The following is a 17246-nucleotide window of genomic DNA, read 5'->3' as shown; positions in this document are numbered from 1 at the left end:
CCTTAGTGAAATTTGACCTGAATGTCTTGTCTGAGGTTTGGAGATGTGTTTTATCGGCGTGTGGCTGTGTCCTCCTTTGGTTTCAACCAGTTTGCAGCCTCCCTCCCCCCTTCAATGTTACATGTTTTTATTCTCCCATAGCTTTTAAAAAAAAGTTATTTATATATTTATTTAAACCCATTAGTACTGTCCGCCTCTTCAACCTCCTTTGGTCACTGGAAGCAAAGGCATATCACCACTGCCCAATCCATGAAGAGATAAGACAAGAAAATGAAGGAAAAATAAAGAAACTAAGTAAACAAAAGTTAGTTTATGAAGCTTTCCCCATCCATCTCAAGGGGAGACTGCAGTACTGCATTCCTCCCCCTGAGTGCTGCTGTGGGAGGCTATAAATCACTAGTGCTCCTGGAACCAATCACAGGATTCCAAAATGGCATCCTCACACAGTAAGCAAACACTTCTGTGCTTCTGAATCCAGAGTTGACCCAGGCCACCAAGGGAATATTCCCCTATGGTAAGAGAGTGCCTATTATTTCTATGAAGTGGTAGGAAAGAGAATGCAGATGAGCAATATATCCTACAGCTGGCTTCTTTTCCCTTTCCGCCTTGTAGCTGTGCCTTGAATTTTAGGAAAGGGGTTTGGCTTCCAAATATTTTCCTGGGGTTAATCCATCAGAGATTGCCCTGAGTCTGTTGATTCCTCAGTGCTTTAACTTTTTCCCAGTTTCATTACCCAGTGCGGTTTTTGCCTGCCATAAGGCAAAGCCACCTTTTAGTTGAATCTAAGTTTCTTGCCCCTTGGGTCTGTGGGGGCTGAGAATACTGTACAGTCACAGGCTCACATTCTTTGTTAAACCACTGCAGGATTGACATCCCCAAGCATTCAAAATCGTGAATTTCTTTTTCAAATCATGAGGCTTTTACAACTAATGAATGTGGGATTCTCTTTATTTGCCTTCTGGGTTTTGAGCCTGTAGGGGTCGCATTTTCCAGAGTTTCTCTGCACACATGAGTTCTGGGCAACTTACTGTCTTATTAATGCAATGAAAATAGAGCCCTGCAACCTGACCCAAACCCAATGGGACCTGAGTACAAGTGTTGGATTCCAGTCAGAAGACAACCTGACCCCTAGCTTAGGTCACTTCAGGTTGCCTCTGATGACTTTCTCCTGCCCATGGGGTTAGCTTAAGTAGCAGCTGTGTATCCTGTTCCTGCTGCCTTCTGCCACCTCACTATGCGCTATGTGTGCTGTGGAGAGAGTGTGCCAAATAGTCACAGTGCCTCTCACCCCACAGCATGCACACAGTGCAGCAACAGGTGGCAGTTGGGAAGAGTGGGACATGCATAGTCACCACCATGCTGACCCCTCAGGCATGAGGCAGCAGTAGCATTGACTGAGGCCTGGGTGGAAGGGTTGGGGTCAGATCAGAAAACAATGCTACCCTCTCATGGTGGGTGGGCTTTGGTCTGGTTCAGGATTAAAAATTAGGCCCAAACCAACCTGTACATTAAAGCCCAGATTATCACATAACTCCAGGAGCTGGAGCTTTAATATTGTCAGAGTAATGATGAAATAGCTAAATCTTATTTATCTTAGCGTACGTGAAGAGAGGTGTTGCATCTCCACACTGATCCTGCTTTTCCCTCGGTAATGGTTGTGGGTCTGTGACTTCTCCTATGTAGTTCTCAGTGCATATTTTGACAGTTAATAGTGCTCAAGGAATCAGTAACACATGGGCTGTAGTGCTTTGATTTGACCTAATAGCTTTCTTTGACAGGGTAACAAGCTTTGTCGATGGGGGAAAGCGGTAGATGTGTGGTATATCTTGACCTTGGTAAAGCTTTTGATACTGTCTCGCATGACCTTCTCATACACAAACTAGTGAAATATAGCCTAGATGGAACTGCCATAAGGTGGGTGCATAACTGGCTAGAAGACAGTTCCCAGAGAATAGTTATCAGTGGTTCACAGTCAAGCTGGAAGGGCATGTGGAGTGGGGTCTCACAGGGATCAGTTCTGGGTTCGGTTCTGTTCAGTATCTTCATCAATGATTTAGATAATGTCATAGAGAATACACTTATAAAGTTTTCGGATGATACAAAGCTGGGAGGGGTTGCAAATGCTTTGGAGGATAAGATTAAAACTCAAAATGATCTGGACAAACTGGAGAAATGGTCTAAGGTAAAGAGGATGAAATTCAATAAGGACAAATGGAAAGTACTCCACTTAGGAAGGAACAATCAATTGCACATATAAAAAAATGGAAATGACTGCCTAGGAAGGAGTGCTGCAAAAAAGGGTCTGGGGGTTATAATGGATCACAAGTTAAATATGAGTCAATAGTGTAACACTATTGCAAAAAAACTAAACATCATTCTGGGATGTGTTTAGCAGCAATGTTGTATGTAAGACATGAGAAGTAATTCTTCCATTCTACTCAGCACTGATAAGGCCTCAGCTAGAGTATTGTATTCAGGAAAGATGCGGACAAACTGGAGAAAGTCCAGAGAGGAGCAACAAAAATGATGAAAGGTCTAGAAAACATGACCTATGTGAAGGGATAGACAAAATTGGGTTTGTTTTGTCTGGAGAAGAGAAAACCAAGGTCGGACATAATAGTTTTCAAGTACATAAATGGTTGTTACAAGGAGGAGGGTGAAAAAATGTTCTTGTTAATCTCTGAAGGTAGGACAATAAGCAATGAGCTTAAATTGCAATAAGGGAGGTTTAGGTTGGTGTGATGGGATGTATCACACCTTCTGAGGCCCCTGGCTGGCAGCCTTGTGGCCCTGACACACCCCACACCTGAAAAGGGCAGTGGAGAGGGTCCTTCAAGCTGCCCAAAGTGGTTGTATGGGACATGGCCAATTAGGAAGTGGCTGCAGGAAGCAGCCAATCAGGGCACATCAGGTTAGTATAAGAAGAGCTGCAGGGCCAGCATGAGTTCAATTCCTTGCTGGAGCTAGTGGGTGGGTGGAGCTGCAGGACCTCGGACAGGACAGTGCTGGTAGAAGCCCAGGAGCATGATGAGGAGGCCCAATGGGTTGGTTGCTGGAACTCCATAAGGACAAGGCCCTGAGGTAAGCATGAAGATGGTGTGGGGCCATGGGGAAGTGGCCCAGGGGATTAAAGGAGTGGTGTGGCTTAGCTAAAGGGACATGGCAAATGACTGCTATCTATGGGGTGCCTGGGCTGGGACCCAGAGTAGTGGGCAGGCCTGGGTACACCCCATTAGCCACTGTGGAAAGTGACCTGGATTTTGAGGCACCCCAGAAGGGGAACTAAACCCTTTAATGGCCCCGCTGAAGAGCTGGGGGCCTGAAATGCCTAGAGAGGGCAAGGACATTGCTTCCAGGGGGAAGCCCTAGAGTATGGCTCAACACCAGGGCTGAGACCATTGATAGACTATGGGACTAATTAAGGACCTAAGCCCAAGGAGGGGTCCAAGAAGAGACAGTGCAGGCCTTCACATACTAGACCAGCATGTACTTCTGAGAGGTGAGTGCACCCCGCTACAGTGGAACATTAGGGTAGTTAAGCACTGGGACAAATTGTCTAGGGAAGTTGTGGAATCTCTGTCACTGAAGGTTTTTAAGAACAGGTTAGACAAACACTTCTCAGAAATGGTTTAGTTATTACTTAGTCCTGCCTTGAGTGCAGGGGACTGGATTAGATGACCTACTGAAGTCCTTCCAGTCCTACACTTCTATGCTTTGCTATATATGCGTATGGGGTATGTGCTTTGCTTAGTTTTCCAAGAGATAAAGCCATAAAATGGTTGGTCCTCAACTCTTCCCCATTTCTTCTGTGTAACACCCACCTTTTTCCAGCACTCAGACCTATGGTGCATGACTTTTGAAGAGAGTGGCAATTCTAAGGCCTTGTCTTCGCTGCTAAAAAAAAACAAAATAATAATCTCTACCTCTGGGTAACTAATTGCCATATGTGGGGTCAGGAAGGAATTTTACACCAGGTTAGATTGGCAGTGATCTTGTGTGTTTTTCACAGTGGGTGCAGGTCTCTTGCCAGGATGATCTGAGTATATCTCACCTAATCATTTCCCTGCCATTACTTCAGGCACTGGTGCACCCCATTCCCTCTTATTCTGTCAGTGGCACAGAGTTGTCTAGTATCCTGCGTACTACTTTGGTCTCATTTTGGTTGTTAAGTTAGTGTGCAGGTGCTGGGTGGTGTTGGTGGCCTGTGCTATACAGGAGGTGAGACTCAGCGATCTAGCGGTCTCTTCTGGCTGTAAAGTCTATGACTCTATAACATGCATCAGTTATCCAGAGGTAAAAACACAGTGAAGACAAGTTGTTTTAGTTTTACTGCAAGATAAACTGGGTGGAATAGAGTGCTGATCTCATCTAGTTTCTCATGGTAGAAACTGAAGTGCCTCATCTTCACTTTGTTTTTACCTCACAATAGCACATGTGTGGCGTTTACCCCAAGGTAAAAAAGTAACGTTCTTATACCACAGGAAATAAATCCTGTAGCTTCCTTACCTACTGCTGACTCTTCCATCCCTGCAGAGCAGCCTTTCCCCTGAGATTAATGGCTTTCTCCTCCCCTCTCCATTCCCAAATAAGCATCCCCTACCTTGTTGCAGTGTTAATGCTCAACAAATCACCACAATGCTGTAAACATTGATTAGTCCCATAATCTTTACATTGATGTGCCAATACTGCCCATAATAAACTTGCTTTTTTCCCCCCAAAGAAACAATATTGGCTCTCATAGACTATGGTGTTAATATTTTGTGAGGCAAGAGTCTCCATTGGTGTGGGTACTGGAACCTGGGTTTATGGGGGTTCTGAGCCACTGACACAGCTGAAGTCGACGTACTTAGATCTACTTACCGAGGGGTCTTCACTACGGTGAGTCAACTGCTGCCACTCCCTGTTGACTCTGCGTGCGCCTCTCGCCAAGCTGGAGTACAGGAGTTGACAGGAGAGCGCTCAGGGATTGATTTATCGTGTCTAGACTAGATGTGATAAATTGATCCCTGTTGGATCGATTGCTGCCCGCCAATCCGGCCGGTAGTGAAGACATACCCTTGGTGCCTGACCCCAACTTCCTATTATCCTGACCCTGCTACTCATATCCTGACTGCAATTTAGTAGCTGACCTGTACACACAGGCAGCCCGTGGCCCAGCCCTGACAATGAAGTTCAGCTGTTGTTCTGCAATAGTGATTCATGAGGCAAGTTTATCACACTTTGAGTCCATTTTAGGTAGAGATTTCTTAAAGTCATCCTGATGTCCAATAATTATTTCCAGCATTTCTTTTATGGATTTTCCTGAGTCTGAGAGGCCTGTCAATTTCAGGAGTCAGGTTCTCCATTTTAGCTTTGTTTTTGAACACATTTCTAAGTTGCCAGGCTTGTCAACATAAAGGGCCATCAACTTGAGAAAAAAAATCACAAAGGGTAGTTGTTTTGCAGAGTCTTTAATTAATCTCAATAGGGGCCTGATCAAAAGCCCATTGAGGTCACTTGCTGGGATTATCAGCGTATATCTCACTTAATTAATTTCCTGACTTTGCAGGGGCCTTGGACATTGTTGCACCTCGGTCCTATTATGTGCCACATGCAAAGAATGGTGCAGTCTTCTGTGGGCTATAATATTTCGTCCTCAATTTGGTTGTTGGGTTTAGTGTGCTGGTGCTGGGTGGTGTTGGTAGCTGTGATATTCTGGAGGTCAAACTAGATGCTCTGGTCACTCCTTCTGGCCTTAAACTCTATGAGGTCAATGGCAGTCTTTCCATTGACTTCAGTGGGCTTTGGATGAGGCCCTGTGAAATACTCTCTAGTGCCATCTTGCAGCAATGTTAGTCCTCATTCTCCTCGTACTGATGTTTCCTTCTGTTTATACTATTGTTTCATAATATTGGAGTGTGAGTGATTTATTGCCATACTAGAAATACAATGAATGTAATAGTCTTGATCCAAAGATACAAGACAGTACAGGTACTGAACTGTGTCAAATCTAGTCTAACCATCACTGTTCAATTTCATGGCTACAGGCTATGTAATAATACCTGGAATACAGTTTTCATACTCACAGTTCACGAGAGAAATTTAGCTATTTACTGCTGAATATGCCTTAAGCACTTTTACCCATCCATGTGTTCATTCTGGCAATAGCTTGTATATCCTTCATAATTTTTTATTTTTTGTATAGTATAATCTGGAGTTCGTTTTATTTGTTAGGCAACATCTTATCAATGTGCAGTCAAAGAAACACCCAGAAATTGGATGGTCATAGCACATTCTGGCACTAATATATTATGTACAATGTCTTTAAAATCATTTATTGGAAGAAGAAGGTCTTTATGAACTCTTCCACAAGTTGATGTTAATATCTTTGCTCAAAATATTTCTAAAGATGTTTTGTGTTTCCTAAACAAAATACTAATTTAGGCCCCAATCCTCCAAGCTGCTCTGTTCAAATGACCCCCAAAGGCTATTCAGTGTCCCACTTATTTCAGAGTGGGTCCACCCAGAGGAAAGGTTTCTCTTAAATAGAGCAGCTTGCAGTATTAGGGCCTTAAAGAGCAGACTGGACAAAGTCTGTACAAGGAAACTATTCCTGACAGGAGCAAAAAAACCAATGAGAGACAAGTCATTTAAGGGAAACATTTCAAGTTTGTCAGTCATTCAAGGAGGGTGGAGAACAGAAAGGAAATAAAATTTTAAAAAGTGAGTCTCGTGGGATTGAAGCCATGTTAACAATATTCAATTTGTGCCTTAATGTTCAGTATCAAATAAAAACTGAGAAAGATGGGGAAAAGAGAAATGCAGAAGGGTGTGAAACTGAAAGGGAGAGAAATAGGAGAGGCAACAGGCAGAGTGAAAGAAGGGAGACCAAGTGAGACCTATTCTGGGTGATGGAGACCTACAAAAAGTGTGATTAAAGAGGCAGGAAGTTGGTGTAGAAATATTTTCTGGTGTTTAACAGACGGAGTAGTCTAATTTTTGAGAGGTGTACAGGATTTACATAATAGTGAGTCAAATCAAAATATTATTAGTAACAGATCAGTGAAATGTAATTGTAACTAAAATCCAATGGACTGGGACCCAGAGATGGGTTCTGTTCATGGCTATGCCACTGGCCAGGTGAATGATCTTGAGAAAGTCATTTCACTTCTTTGTGCCTTTGTTTCTCCATATTTATCTTGGGGGATGCCTTATAAAGCACTTTGAGATATTGCTGAAAAGCACAAAATAAGAGTTACATATGATTATATATGGCACCAGATGGTGCAAGAATGTAGGCCTGTAGGTTTCAGCTAACCTTGTTGAACAAGAGCTAGAAGATGTTGGTATACATTTAAGTTAGTGCAGTGCCTATTAAAGATTTTACAAATGTTTGAAACTTCTGATGTGATTTCAATCAGTTTACAGATTTTTGTGTTTGTTGTCAAAGCTCATTAAACTTGATGTATAAAAACGAAAGATCTGGCTTTATCTCATAGTTTGATCAAAAGACTGGGATGGGAGAGCAGTTTCAAATCACTTCTGAAAAGGTTTCTTCACTTCTTGACCACTTATATTGGTTAGAAATGTTGTTTATGTAGTTCTCCTTTGCCTTCCATCTGGGTGGTCTAGTGGTGGTGACAGCATGCTTCCAGTAATGAGTATGCTGATCTGGTTGTATCTTTGTACTGATGCCTCTGATAACTGCTTTGTAGTCCCAATTCAATAAGGTACTTATTTACATTTTTAAAGTTAGGCACATGTTCAAATACCTTGCAGAATTGGGGCATATGTTAGGCTCTTATGTAACCGTGGTGTAAGATTTCTTCAAGAGTCTCAAGAAAGCTTATTGAAAATGTTCAAGCTTTATTGAGACTTTACAGCTACAAAGAGGATGAGAATACTATTAAGGCAATAGCTTAGTTTTTTATTAAGTGTCAACACTGTAGTTCCATTGGCATATGTAATCACAGTGGCATGGGTGGCAGGATGGGATAACCACCTGAGTAAGTACTGAGGTTCCCAGATGAGATTGTACTCAAGGGCAGCTTGCTCGTTCCTCTGCCTCTACACCCCTGGCTACACTTCTGATTTTTAGTACTCTAGCTCAGTCAGAGCTAGCATGTATACATCTAACTGAGCTAGAAATTACACCTCCAGCACCACTGTAGACATACTGTACATTTAGAGAAAAGTTGGCTAAAGTTCATAACACTTTTAAGCAAGTGTGGGCTGAGCTATGGAGTTTTTAAGTCCAAATTCAGAAACTTACAGCTTTGATATAAAACCAGAGCAGAATGGTAATTTTGAATGAGTTTTCATTTGAGATTTTGTTTCTATGGACCCAAAGTGCAAAGCAAAATTTGTGTGGGCACCAGAACACTTAGATTTCAAATGAAGTATTCCCCATGGACCCATATGAGGTCAAATGAGTGAGCTTTACAAAGCCCTAATACTGAGTCAAAGGGCCTGTTATAGAAGACAGTGTAGATCCCAGAATAAATAATGACCTTTTTTAAGTAATCTGTGACATTTGATCATAACTCTTCCTTTGAGTATAGCTTTACCTCCTACAAATTTTACTCATCCGTGGTTGAGAGTGGAGTAGAGATTACACAACATACAGATGTCCTGATCGTTTTTAAAAAAAGCTGTGTTGAAGTAAACAGCCCTGCAGGATCAACTTTCCTATATTTCAAAGCATGCTGTATATTCTCTAAGTCTGCTGATGTTGAGAGATGCGTCTCTTCATGTGTCCAGATCTCAGTGCCAAACAATGAAAGAGAAGCCTATAAAAGGACTGATGTTTCATTTCTTGTGGGATTGGTTCTAACGTATCACCACTACTTAAACAAAAGCCTCATAATCACTAGTGAAAAGAACTAAATAGTTCATGATTGTTTGCATTTGTTTTTATATTTTGCCCAATATGTTGAAGATTATTCATATGCAGAGACAGTTAATATATGGCATACAATGCCATGCAATATGGAAGGGCACAGGGAATGTAAGTCAGAAAGGAAGATATTAGTCTCCTTGCTTCCCCACCCCATATTTTTGAAAAAATAGAAATGGCAATATAGAATATTCACCTGCTTCTCCTTCTCTCCCTCCTCCCACCATTCCTCCTCAACTAGCATGATGCCTAGCTCAACAAGCCTTTTAATGTGTAAGAGAGATAACACAGAGTATCTCTCCATGACTAGCTCATGTAACGTGTCAGTGTCCCATTTGGAATTCAATACAATGTACAATCTGAAATAGATCTCCAATATGAACACCCTAGTCTTCTAGTGAATGGATCCTTGCACCTGTGTAGAGCCCCGTTGACTTCAGTGGAGCTCTGTGCAGCTGCAGAGATCCTCCTGTGTGGTCCTCAGAGCAGGATCATGGCCTAACGTTGCAGCAGATCTAGAGGAGGCTTGGACCCAGTATAAGATCAATGGAAAGTTTCCTCTTGAATTGACTTTTCTAATGCAAATGCTATTGTCATGGCAGCATTTAACATCTTTTTATGTGTGCTTAAGTTTTTTTTTTTTTTTTTTTTAACATCTTTCAGTCTGTGGCTTGTGTTGTAAGAGACACTGTCCAATGGCTGTTTCCTGGTTAGATACTAAAATTCTTCCCTCTGGCCCCTGGTCTTAAAATGCCTTAGTCTGTGGACCACAGAGTGTAAACAGACCACCTGTAAAGGTGTAACAGCTGCTGTCTGTTAAATCAGTGTTGAAATTCTAGCACCATCTGAAACAAATCTCAAATTAAAACTTATTAAAATGTAGAGTCCAAAGGTGGAATCTTGGCCTCATTGGCATCAATGGGAGTTCTACCATTGATTTCACTGAGGCCAAGATTTCACTTTAACGGTTTAATCCAGAAACCCTCACCTAGGGTAAACTTCCACTGATTTGAGTTTTGATTGGAGGCTGTACCTGCCATCTTCACTCAATCCTTCATTGAGAACTGGAGAAGATGACTTAGTAGTTCTCTTCCACTTCTATCTCTTTTGAGGTCCAAGAGTTGGTTTCTATTAAAAATAAAAAATAGAGGGGGAAATGTTGTGCCCTTATTTGCTTCCTTGTGTATAGAAAGCCATGAGAAGTTTTAATCCATCCCCTCCCTCCATCCCTTACAAATGAAAAAATAAGCTTATTTTTATGTAAGAAATAGTAGTTCTTTCCTACCATTTTTGCAGGACGACACGCTGGTTTAATTGAGACCTTTTCAGTTTATGCTATCAAAGTAAGAATGTATAAAACTCTGTCTTAATGTTTATTTCAGCCAAATTCCCTAGAAACACTTAGGAGAAGCTGTCATTACGTTTCAGACTTTCCTCTCTAAGTTAAAGGCTGAGAAAGCTCCCACTTAAGATCTCTAATAATCCAAAGATTTCTATAGCAAACACAGTGAACACAAACTTGTTACTGATGATATTTCTGAGTCATACAGAAAACCAAAGGGAAAAATCAATACTGTAGCATCAGAGGGACCAGAGAAACAACCCCAACTCTAAATACTGTGGACAAATAAAATAATTATTTGGTGATAGCTTAATTCATAGAGCTGAGTAAAAATTCCTAACAAACTTGTTCAGTTAATTGTCACCATTTGGATTGTGATTAGTTCTGTAAAACATGTTTCTATCCCCTGATTAGATTACTTATGTATCTAATCAACACATCACAACCTGAAATTTTTTCAATCGAATGTAGAACTCTAAATACCTCTTTGGTAAATATTTGTGCCTGAAATTTGCTTTTCGTGTGTATTTGCATTAGTGAAGCTTGAAATGTTGAATGGTTTCAGGAAGTGAATGCCCACGTGTAAAAGGGTGGGCTGGCCCTTTATGGAGACTTAGGCACAGTTATAGCTGAGCCCATTTGTCAGCCTTCCAGGTTTGAGCTTGGGCCAGTGGTTGAGTCAGGTGATCAGATGTCATCAGATGATAGCCTGGGGATGTTGCTGCTTACAAGAGGGAGCCTTCTCAGGGACACCTTCAGGGCTGAGGTGAGAGAGATCTGGAAGAGTCTTTCTAAAGTGGGTCAGGTTCTGGAGTGGAACTGGCTGCTCTCTTTTGCTTAGAAGAAACTGGGGCCTACAGCCCTGATACAAAGGTGGTTGAAGGAGCCTGGTACAAAGGGAGCTCAGAAGACCTGAGGAAGGGTGTCCCTAGACAGAAGTAGCCAGGACAGGATAGTGTGGATGAGCGTAGAAGAGAGAGAGTGCTCACACTTGCTTAGGGCCCTATGCTGGGATTGTCAGTGAGGGTGGGAGGAAGTCCCACTTCTTTTGTCTTGCATCAACAGAGCAAATGGACTGCAGAGCACAGGAGGAAAAGGAAGTATAGTCCAGTGAAGGTGAAAACATTGTGTGGCCCTGTGATGGTGCACTCTGATAGAACAGGGCAAGATTCATCATAAGGTTCTTTGGTTGGTTGGTTCTGTTGGACTTTACATTTGGGAAGAGGGGGGTGGATTCTATGGTTTGGCCAGAAAGCTAAATATTTAAGAAGTGCAATAGTTTTACCAATGTGTAGAAACTGAGGCAGCGGCAGGGTCTGATACCAGATTAAGTGAGGCTTTGTTCACAACCCTGGGTGCAACATTGCGAAATAAAAGTTTGCTTCAAATTCAAATGAAGGTTCATGGACAACTTGCCCCACTTTCTGTAGCAGTTCAATTACTTTTTCCTGTCAAAGTAAAACATGACATTCCCTTGTTGTAATCAGTAAGACAATGGTATTCAGTGACTGCAACTTACTTTGGAATAGAGATTTGACAACTCCATATTTTGGTTCCCAGGCTAATTTTTTTTTCTCTTTTCATGAATCCTTATCTTTCTTAAAGCAGGTAAATTCTCATTTTCAAACCATTCGGGGCAACTTTAAAATAACTTTTCTGTTCCATGTGCTCCTTGTTGCCTTTTTTTACCATGGCTTGCTCCATGGAATTTGCCTGATTTGGAAGAGAGAAGCGAATGACTCCACCCACTATCCCAGCAATTCTTAAAAGAAGGAATTCTCTACTCTCTAATAGATTCAGAGTTTTCCAATGTAACCAAATTATGTCCAAAACCTTGTAACATGTACAGTACAAATTCCGTCTTTAGAGCTGGTCAATGAACGGTATTTACCACTGAGTCATGGATGCTTTGGAAACACCAACTTGTTACAGATCCCATTCAAAAGGAACTTTAAAATGGGAGCACCCAAAGATAGTGATGATAAAACTTGGCCACCATTTTTTTGCTAAACAGACTACGTGAAAATTATTCCTTCCTCTTCATGTATTCTGGGAAGACCAGAGCAGGATAGAGCCTGTGCATTTGCCTTGTGTTTTATACCTCTGATAATAATTAGAGACACAAGTTCTTTTTATTCCCTCTCTATGTAGTCTCTGAGACTGACCACTCAGGTGCTGGAGGTGCAGGGGACATCTCTGTAATTTTAAAATATTTCCAGAATCTTTTGCAAGAGAAAACTAAGCCACAAGATTGGGCTGTTGAGAATGTGCACCTGCAATATAAACTTTCTACTAAAGAGTGAGGGAAAAGCCTTCTGTGAATGTTTCCATTGTATGGTGCTGTGTACAAGTAATGCCCCATATAAATAATCACAAGCCTCTAAAGTGTAAAATTTGCCTACATGTCTGCGCACAGACCAGAAAACCCAATCAGGTAGGGCATCTGATGGCAAAACTTGTATAGACTTGCAGGAGTGGGATTGGGCCCCTAGTGGAGGTTTCAGAAGTAGGCATACTGTGTATGATATATTTATTGGGTAGGTTCTTATTTCCCCTCAATCTGCAAATGTGGGGGAGGGGCTCAACTGCATCTTCAGCATCCTCTCAGGTCCTGTGCAGGCACATCTCCGTGTTGGGAGTCCATGCACTGGTAGTGAGAGGAGACTGCACAGACTTAGGGGAGGAGTAGGCAGGCTCAAGGTGGGGTTTGATCCTGCAAGGGACTGAATGTCATCAGTTCCCATTGACTGAGTGCACTTCACAAGTTGGAACTCAGTGAAAACAAACATACAGAACAATTAAAATGCTATGTGGTGGGTGGGGATGCAAAGCAGAGAAAAATATTTGTTTTGTCAGAATCCTTGTACTGTACCTGGTGGTAGGAAAAGATGCAATGTACAGAGAACAGCTTGGGTAGGATCTTCAAAATCCCTTAGGAAGCTTTGAAAATTTCAGTCTGTACCTGTGTGGGGCCACAGTCCACTAGAATTCTCCCACACAGTGCCGAATTTCTGTGAACCATTCTGTAAGTTAGACAAGTTTCTTGCTATCCACAGATCCTTGAGAAATCAGACATACACAAAGAACAACTGGCCTAATATTATGTCAGCTAAGACCCCAGCTAAAAGTGAGGGCTCCAGTTGAATAGGCACTGTCCCTGCCCAAAGAGCTTTGGGAGAGGTTTGGAAAAGGGCCTAAGGGAATTAGGAGCAAAAGTCAATGGGACTTGTGCTTCCAAATAACCTTGACAATTCTTAAAATCTTTTCCTTAGTCTATCTACCTAAGGTATTTAGTATCTGAGCACTTCACAATCTTTAATGCATTTATTTTCTCATCTCACCTCAGCTATTATCTCCCTTTTTATAGAGGGGAACTGGAAGCACAGATCCTCAAAGGTATTTAGGCACCAGAGACTGACATGCCCAGGATCTTAGAGGATCTTCACAGTGTTGTGAAGCAGAGATTTGAACCCAGGTCTCCTAAGACCCAGGTTAGCACCCTTTCCATTGGCCTGTCCTTCATCTCTTAATAGACAGGACAGACAAGGGATGGGGCAAGGAGAGAAATGATCTCCCCAAGGTGTCACAGTAGGCAGGGGTGGCTCCAGGCACCACTGCACCAAGCACGTGCCTGGGGCAGCAAGCCACGTGGGGCAGCCTACCGGTCGCTGTGAGGGCAGCAGTCAGGCTGCCTTCGGCGGCGTGCCTGCGGGAGGTCCGCCGGTCCCGCAGTTTTGGTGGCTATTCGGCGGCGGGTAAGCTGAAGGCATGGGACCGGCAGACCTCCTGCAGGCATGCCGCTGAATCCGCGTTACCGGTGGACCTCCCACACGCACGCTGCCGAAAGGCGCCTGACTGCCGTGCTTGGGGCGGCAAAATACATAGAGCTGCCCCTGTCAGTAGGTTGGTGGCAGAGCCAAGAATACACCTCGGGTCCCTTGACTCCAAGTCCAGTATCCTATCCCCACTAATTCCCCAAACAATTATGAGATATTAACTTTTGATTCTGTAATGGGTAACTAATTGATGTTACAATACTAATGCCTCTAAAATGCATACCCAACCTTACTGTTTATAACAGACAAACCTGGTAATGGTCAATAAATACCTGTGAGCCAGCACTTGGGCACCTGTCACCTTCTTGTCCAAGTTAGAAAATCTTTTCTCTAGTGCTTGTCAGGGATTATCAGTGGAGAGTGGTGGCCATTGTAGGAATCAGGAATTGATTTTTTTTAAAGGTAGATAATTTCATTTCAAATCTGGAGCAGATGAGGTTTGTTTTAAAAATATACATTAAGCTACCAAGGCAACTGTTTCAAATCCAGTTGCAATGAACCAGAGATAGGAATAAATGCTATTTTCAATCTCTTCCCTCCTGCCCATCTCATGGGGTGATATTAACAGTTGCTAAAAGTTGGGGTTGCTTTGTCTGTCTGTATGTTTTTAAGGTGGGTTTGCTCCATATACTCTCTTTCCTCAACCCTGAGAAAGCCTTTTGTTCAACAGCATGTAGTCCAAGTTTTTAGTTTCATAGAATTATAAATAAAGAGGGTTTTATTATAAACATTTATGATATGATTTCATTCTCATTCAAAACTGTTTGGCATTTATATTTTTATTAAAACATGTTAAAGCGCTTCCATTATTAAATAGTGCTTGAGGGAACCAATGAGGGGGAAGAAATTTGGCATGAATCCCAGTGCAATTCAGAGACAGAGGACTGAGGATGCTAACTACCCTATAAAATGACAGTAATTAAAATTAATGAAAAATCACTGCATTACACCTACCACTTGACATATTTCCCCAGGTGATTAGATTCTTTGCAGAATCCCAGAGAGACCCATGACACTAAGCTTTGAAGCTTCCCCACCCCGCAACTTCACCTCTGCTTTAAAATGCACTCATAGCTGAACAAATATTCCAAAGTAAAGTTCATTAACTGAAAATACTCCTAGTTCTCTAACCTGTAATATGGTGGGGCTCATAGCTAGAGTAGTTGTACAGTAGCAGCACAACACGACATATCAGAGTTCCAGGCCACACAGTTCCTATCTGCTAGGTGAAAAGAACTACTGAGTTAGCAAGCTCCACATCTGGGGAGGGGTGGGGGGGGGAGGGTGAGAGCCTTTGTCTGATTGAGGAATAGAACTGATTTACTCCAGGGCTGTAGCCAGCTGTTCCTCTGCTAGAGGGAGGAGCACCTTCATTCTGAGAGGGTGGGTGAATACAGATCCACTCTAAAATTGCACACAACCTTCATTCTATTTTAATTCTTCTAAATATACAGAATATATTAAGGAGAGCCATACAAAAACACATTTTAATACAGGTGCAAATAAACAGTCATCCTTATCCCAGGATTGCTTTCTGGTCCATGCTCTCCTAGAACTTTTGTGGCAGTTCTTTTGATAGTCACATTGATTAGCTGACATGCAAATGAGATGCTCTTTTTGCATAAGCGTTGGGAAATGCGTCAACAGAGAAGTGTCTGAGGAATCATAGAGTATGGTCTGGAGCATTATTCCAAAGGTGTGTGGTCTGTGGATGAATCTTGTCAGTTTATATTTTTTATGCAGTTGCTAATTTTGACCATGTCACTCGAGGCCTGCAGTGAAGCGTAGTCAAATATTTGTCCGCCAAACCAACTCTTAGGCTTGCTTTCTTCTTTATGGTATTTACACAGATTCTCTCTGGTTTCATTTAAATCACACAATCATATTTCAGATGTAGCTTGCTATAAACATTTTGCTTTGATTCAGTGGGAAAGTAGGGTCACTAAGGGCAAACCAAACAAGGCTTCATGATATCTATAGTGATCACCCTCCCAAACCCTGTGATGGCCTGTTTGGGATAAGATTGATTGAATTAGGCTTCTTAGAAACATATATAGTATATGGTTCAGGATATAGATTTGAATTATAAAATTATACTTGAAGAGTGATAGCATAAAATAAATGAATTACAAATACAGATTACCAGGTTATAGGGGTGGTCCCAGCTCACTTGAAGTTAGTGGTCCTACACACAAGTAGAATGAACTACTTGGGTTCAGTGTTGCTCAGGTCATTTAATTAAGAGGTGTGGAACTTTCAAGGTCCTAAAAATATTCCATCTACATTGTACTTGGAAATGAGGGAGTTAAACTCTTCCATGCAGTAAGGGTAGGGAAAATTTTCCTCTCTCAAGATCTTATCAGTTGCTAGGATTGGAAGAAAGATTTAGAGTAGTATCAGATCAATACATGATTAACCCCTCCCCGCCTTGTTTGAGGGACTGTATTACACTCTTGCAGTGGAGTTGGACTCCGTGATCTGCTGTGACTTCTCCCTCTTTTCTGTAAGCCTAAAGTCCACAGACATGGCTATATTTGTATTGGTTCAGGGAGCCTAGCAATGAAGGAATTTGCTGTGATCAGTCTTGTCACTTGACTTTGACACCCAGAGCTGAGGTCTGGCAAGTGATGTGAGCAGGAATTCTTCGGTTCCCCATCTGAAAGAAGGGAACATTGTCACGGGTTATTTAGTTTTGCTTGATAGGTGGTGGTTATAGTATAAAAATGAAAGGCCAGCAAGTTATTAAAAATGTTTTTTTTTGTTTTGCATCACATTTTTATTTTGCATTTATTTTGCAACATAGCATTTAATATGTCTGTAAGCTCTGTGGGGCAGCAACCATCTTTTTGTTTTTTGTGATTATAGTACTTAGCACAGTAGGCACTACCCAATATAAGTAATTTAAAAGTATTATAGAAATGCTAATTGGTGTTGATATGCTGTGTTCCAACAGTTATTCCAGCTGCAAGATGGGGAAATGAGAATTGGAACTGATAACATGCTTATTGATTCATAACTGCAAATGTATCTTGCAAACATGATACACTCCCTCTCATTCTCTTATTGTAAAGAGATCCTGGGTTTGGCATTTAGGCTAACACAGGATCTGAGCTGTACACTACACGGTGTTTGGAGAGGGAAAAGTATGCATTCTGCCCTTGCTATATCTTATTCTGCATTGTGATGCAGTGTT

The sequence above is a fragment of the Malaclemys terrapin genome, chromosome 7 (assembly GCF_027887155.1).
Source record: "Malaclemys terrapin pileata isolate rMalTer1 chromosome 7, rMalTer1.hap1, whole genome shotgun sequence".
In the NCBI taxonomy this organism is placed as follows: Eukaryota; Metazoa; Chordata; order Testudines; family Emydidae; genus Malaclemys; species Malaclemys terrapin.
This window is presented reverse-complemented; position numbering follows the sequence as displayed.